Below are 6,592 nucleotides of genomic sequence, written 5' to 3'. Positions count from 1 at the left end.
ACCCAGAAGAATTGTTGATAACACAGTGTTCCAAAATACTTGGCCTATTATTAAATTAAATATCTTTTTCTAACTAATGAAAGTAACCTGCATATCAAGAACACACAAACCTATCAATTTTCACAATTTCCTTATGAGAAAATATTGCTATTCCAACTTCTTCCTTTATTTTTTTAGGAAAGTCAGGCAGAGGGGTTAAGTGACATGACCAAATCCATTCCATAAGTTCATGATGGAGAGAGGATTGGTGTTGTGTCTCTAACTCTGAGTCTGTGGCATTGTTACTAAGTACAAACTGCTGTACTGGCTCCCTACCACATGCTACCAAAAGTAAAAAAAGACTGCCTTGCAAAGCATTATTCTACTTGGACTGTCAACGTGTTATAGTTTGATTAGAGAAACAAAAGTAAAAACCTTTGTTTGAGAAAACAAATGGCAAGGGTGTGTTCTGATTAAAATCAGAAACACTGACCCCTGAAGATGATTCATTTTTAGAATTATAGCAAAATGAATTTCCAATAATTCAGTGTTCTTTATGACTTCAAGGCTGCCCAAGATATTTAGAGGTCAATGAATTCAGCCACCTATTGCTAAGCAAGACCCAAATACACTTCAATGCAACAAGAATGGACCTTTCCCTTCTTAAAATTGCCAGCCCCAAATTTCTCTTAGCTCTGTTCACAACATAGATAATAAAGCATCTGATCTTTTATCCAGAAAACACTTTCTTATCCATCTTTTCCACTTTTCTTATTCTGAAAATGAAGGAATAGAAGTTCAGAGTCCTTGTCCACTGCTCTTGTCCAGTGCCAACTTTGTCACTTCACCACACCTCCTGACTGTGCTACGGACAACATCTGACACTTCCTACATCTGCAATTTAGGCAATTTAAATTAATAACAGAACTTTAGGATTTATATTATCAATATGAAATATCAATTTCAAAAATAGCTGAGAGTTTCATAAGGACAAGGACCATCTTTTCTTTTCTTTTTTTTTTTTGTGCGGTACGTGGGCCTGTCACTGTTGTGGCCTCTCCCATTGCAGAGCACAGGCTCCGGACGCAGAGGCTCAGCGGCCATGGCTCACGGGCCCAGCCGCTCCGCGGCATGTGGGATCTTCCCAGACCGGGGCACGAACCCGTGTCCCCTGCATCGGCAGGCGGACCCTCAACCACTGCGCCACCAGGGAAGCCCCATCTTTTCATTTTTAATTCCCAGTTCTCCTCACATTGTTTGAGAGATAGAAGGCTTTCAAAATATACACGGTAAATGAAAGAATGGAGGGATACATGAATTAATTACCTCAATCTTACTACTATTCAGATAGGAAGATAGTACTATCTGTACTTCTCTAATTTTTGCATATCAAGTCATCACCTGAGGAACTGACTACAATCTCAGACAGAATAAAGAAACCTTTTGGCAAAATAGGTCACCACTATCAAGAAATTTCTCCTTTTATTCCAGCATTGTTTTTTCTGGAGTATGTCAACCTAGTGGTCTCTTCCATAACTCAGCTACCTTTTACTGCATGTACAATGTGTGTCAAGGACTATGCAAAAACCCTTATATATTACTTAATCTTTACAACAACCTCATTGAACAGACTTTCAGAATAAGGCTTTCAGAACTGAGTCTTATTGACTTGTCTAACATGACGTGAAAGGTAATGATGGGATTAGCTAGCGATTCTACATTTTCTGGCTCCAAAGCCCATGGCTTTATACATGATACTCTTCTGTCTTAAAGTAGTATTGAAAGATGTTTTTCCCTGTTTCTGAACTGGATCTGTATCTACTTTCTTACCAAGTCTTCTTAAGGGAGACAGTATTGCCAAACTGGTTGATCTAAACCAGAGACATCTGTGGGAACATATTGAATAAGTGGGCTGAGTTCCTGTGTCTTAAAGGTAGTAGAGCAGTGAGATTTCCTCCACTCTTCACCTTTGTGGTCATAGATCAGTGAGAGGCCTAGATTCATTTCTGTAAGAAAGGAAGAACCACATCTTCCCTCTGCTTCTCCTGAGGCATGCTCAGGCCTTAGTGGTCTGTCAAGGGTAATGCTTCACTTGGGTTTGCTCCACCTTACTCCTTTCCCTCTGGTACTGGTGAGTATGTTCTTATCACATTACCATAGGAAGATTGTACCCTGAGGTCAGAGAGAAGAGAGAAAACAAGAAAGAAAGAACTTCCCTTTTGTCTTCTAATTTAAACCAGTGAGAAAGTGGAAAACAACCCTGTTAACAATCAGAGTGCAGTATTCCCAATAGAATATAAATAATGCTCAAACAAGGACAACACTTAGGCCACTCTGCCCATGTTTGGATAGATGTAGGCAAGACTCCTCATGACCAAAGAAATGACTAACCATCCTCATCTCCTGATATACACCGCCTTTGAGTGATTGCTGTGTCTTTACTGTGGCAATTCTAACACTATTCTACTTGCCTCCAAATTTAAATTTATTATAATATCTAGTTGCCCTCACATTTTTTTTTTTGGTTGGTTTGTTTGTTTTTTTGCGGTACACGGGCTTCTCACTGTTGTGGCCTCTCCCGTTGCGGAGCACAGGCTCCGGACGCGCAGGCTCAGTGACCACGGCTCACGGCCGCGGCACGTGGGATTTTCCCGGACCGGGGCATGAACCCATGTCCCCTGCATCGGCAGGCGGACTCCCAACCACTGTGCCACCAGGGAAGCCCTGCCCTCACATTTTAAATTTTGTTTTTTAATTGCTATTTACTATATTTTATTTATTTATTTATTTATGTTTTAAATTTTTCACCGCACTGCACAGCACGTGGGATCTTAGTTCCCTGACCAGGGACTGAACCTATGCCCCCTGCATTGGAAGGCGGACTCTTAACCACTGGACCACTGGGGAAGTCCCTGCCCTCACTTTTTGATAACATCGGAACCCAAACTTAGAATTCTCTAACGCAAACACAAATCCTATAGTAAGCTACTCCTGATTCACTCTTCCCACCTAGGTTGCCCTTGGGTAAACCATTTCTCTCTGCAGCAAGCTAAATAACCTAACCATTCTTTTGACTGGAGAGATGTTCCTGGTGGGCTTTCACTATGTGTTCCTCAAGCCACACCACGTTCTCCAAATGTTATAGCAGCTCTGTATTGGGGGATTCTGGGTCGTTGCCTAGCTATAAATCAAAGTTATAAATGGTTTTCTATGAGATTACTGGGCTCCATGATAAAGCTCCCTCAGTGAAGAAGTTGATCAGGAAAAAAAAAAAAGTGAATAATTTTCAAGAACAGAACAGCATTCTGAATCATACGAGTTGGTAGTTTCTTTCCATCTGCCTTGCCCTTTTTTGTCTGTCTTTGGTGGACAGGACCAGATTAAGATCTTTAGAGCTGGAAAGCTTTTAAAAATATTACTGTTTCCTTTTGTTTATTTTTGCCACTACTCAGTTCTTCCCATAAGCATTTACTTAGTCTGAGTATTAGTTAATTAGCCCATTCTGCTTTATGCAGTTGTGAAGGACCTTTGCTAGGACTGCTGTCATAAAGTCATACCCTCCAAACTAAGGGGAAAATCAACAGGAAGGAGAAAAAAGGCTCCACTTACCTTAAGCCTAAACTACTGTTTCTTTTTAACTGAAAAACACTGTTTGGGGTGAGATGTGTGTGTGTGTGTGTGTGTGTGTTTGTGTGTAGGGGCGTGTGCAGGGGGAAGACAGATTATTTGTTACTTGTTTAGCCACAAATAAAAAAAATAAATTGTAAATAGAAGGGAAAGGGAGTTTAATATAAAATTCTAGAAATAAAACATATGGTCTTGCAGCTAGATGCTGGAAAACACTTCTCAGAGGACTTTTTGTATATCAGCAAGGGCAAACATTAACCAAGTTTTTATAGTAGCATGTGATTAGTGCTTTGATGGGAAAATACCAGAGACTTGGGAGCTTAGAGAAAGGGGACTTAATTTAGGGTCCCCAAGAGACATTGTGGCTGAGATCTGAAGAACGGGTAGAAGCTTGCTAGGGAAAGAAGCTCAGGACACACACAGTCTACATGAAAGTCAGGAAGCAAGGAAGAACTTTGAGTGGAGGAACAGAAAGAAGTTCCATTGCATAAGGAATGAGGGGAGTGCTATGGGATGAGGGTGAGCCATGATAAAGGGTGTGGACTCAGTGGCTATCTTTGTTGTTCCAGCCTAAATATGACGACCTTCTGGGGAGAGGAGGAGACTTTTGGTTCATCCTCATTTGTACCCTATCTTAAAAAGGTGTTTTACCTGAGGTCTCGCTCTCTTTATGCTAGTCAGCTTTCATATATCTGCTTTTCTTACCTACAGTGTTATTCTCCCTCTTCATTCCTGAGCTGCCCTCTGGCTGCTCGACAGCCAGCCTGGTGTGTCCCTGAATAATAGGTTTGCATTCTCACCTGGTAAGTCTTTCTGGTCTCACCTTGCTGGGCCACAATCATGCTCAGATGCTCAGAATATGTGAGCAAGGCAGTATTCCATTTGTGACTTGGGAGAAAGTTACTTAACTGCTCTGTGCCCCATAAAACATAATAATAGTTCTTTCATATAAGGTTGTTCTAAAGATTAGCTGAATTATTTTATGTAAAGCAATTACAAACAGCTAGTACATAGTAAGCACTCAATAACTATTGTATCTAGTTATCTGTGGAGCATATGCATTGTTTTGTGCCTGTTCAACATCCATTGCCACTTCTTCTGATAATAGTACTGAAGTGTACTTTGGAGAATTATTTCTCCCCACTTTAAGTCCATGGCTTGACTTCACACCCTGGCTCCAGGTGTGAGCACATGTTCTAGACCGAGGCCAATCCCAATCAGTGATTCGTTCATGAATGGATTGTGACCTACTCCAAGTTAACAAACCTTGATCCTATGGCTTTTTGCCAGAACTGCAAGGAAAGAGAATCTCTTTTTATACTGGGATTGCTAGATAGAATGGAAAATAAACCAGGAGTGCTCACTAAGATGGAATTTCCTTCCTGAGAAAGAAGCCAACACAGAGAAAAGCAGTCCCAAAAGATAGAGACCAACAGATTCCTCACAATAGTTTTTGAGCACTGGATTCAGCTACAACTTGAGCAAACATCTTATTTACATTTTTTGTTAAATTAGTAAAATAATTGTATCTGATTCTACTGTCAGTTTGAACAAGGTGACTTCTGTCCAGAAGAGCTCTAACCTTCTGACTTCACCCAAACATTTTCTGATTTGCAAGCTGCTCAAGGAGGGATGGAAGTGCTGAGTTCACAAGCTGACCCAGGGGAACACTTCTGAGCGTAGTTATTACTAATGCATGTATTTCATATTCCTTCACAAATTTTAAATCTCTTTCTCTCCTCAAGTCAACTTGGATCTATGGACCCAAAAACTCAAAACACTTGCAACTTACCAGAGGCTTCCGATCCTGTTTTCCTTCACATCCTGGGCTCTTGCTTTTCTCGGTTATGTTAGACTCTCAAGTTTTTTTTTTTTTTTTGACCCCTCCTCTTCAAGTAAACAAATTTATACCATGTGTCCATTTGTACCCTTACTAAATTATCTTTCTTTCTCATTCTTCCTTGCTGCCCTACCCCCATTACAATCTTTCTCAGATCAGGGAAATGTTTTATCCACACTTCAACTAAGACATCAAGAAGATGAGTGTTGGCTAACATACAGGTTCAGAATAGAACCAAAGGGCAAAGGGGAGCTTAAAGCAATGCTAAAATAGCAACCTGAATCTGTGAGAAGAAACAACTGATATTAAATGAAATGGGGATTGGGAAGGAGAAGGAGGTCAGTGCCTCATTGAAAATTAAATGAGAAATCCACCCTATAGTTTTCTACTATAGCAGAAATAGAAGCGAATACAGCTAGCCTTTGCATCAAAGGGCAGGAGTACTTGAACATGAGCAGATGAGTCCAGAAGCTATGAGCACTGAAATCAGAATCAGTCAAATTAGCTATTATATTTTGGTCAGCTCTGTTAACAGACTAGTGGGGAGAAAGGACATGCTTTGTTTATATAATTTCTAAAAATATGTACACAAGTTATCTGTTTTTTCCCTCCTTAAGAGCTCCGGGTTTGATTCTCAGCTCTTCTACCTACAATTGGTTCACCTTGGAAAATGTTCTAAACCTCCCTGACCATCTATATCTATAACATAGAAATGATTATCATCATTTCCCCAACTCAGAGGACTATTGTCAGAACTAAACAAGACACTGAACATAAAGACATTTTACAAACAACAAAGTGCTACAAAAATAATAATTATACCTATTAATAGTATTACCATCATTGCTATTATTTCGTGGATCAAAAGTTCAAGCAGAGACTCAAAAGAGTACAATGGACCTCTAACATGCAGATTGTTTCATAACTCTCTGTATCAGTGGGCACATTCTTTTCAAAATGACAAAAGTGATACATCAGGAATTAGAATAATTCTTCTACCAAGAGGAAGGTACTGAGTTTATGATGATTGATTGTGACATTGAAAATTAATTATTTCAATGATACTGAAAATGCAATTTATTCTTTTCTGTGTTTAGATCAGGTGGAGGAATTTCACATTGACATGTAGAAATGGTGGTAATGCTC

Source organism: Orcinus orca, chromosome 4 (assembly GCF_937001465.1).
Source record: "Orcinus orca chromosome 4, mOrcOrc1.1, whole genome shotgun sequence".
Classification (NCBI taxonomy): domain Eukaryota; kingdom Metazoa; phylum Chordata; class Mammalia; order Artiodactyla; family Delphinidae; genus Orcinus; species Orcinus orca.
This window is presented reverse-complemented; position numbering follows the sequence as displayed.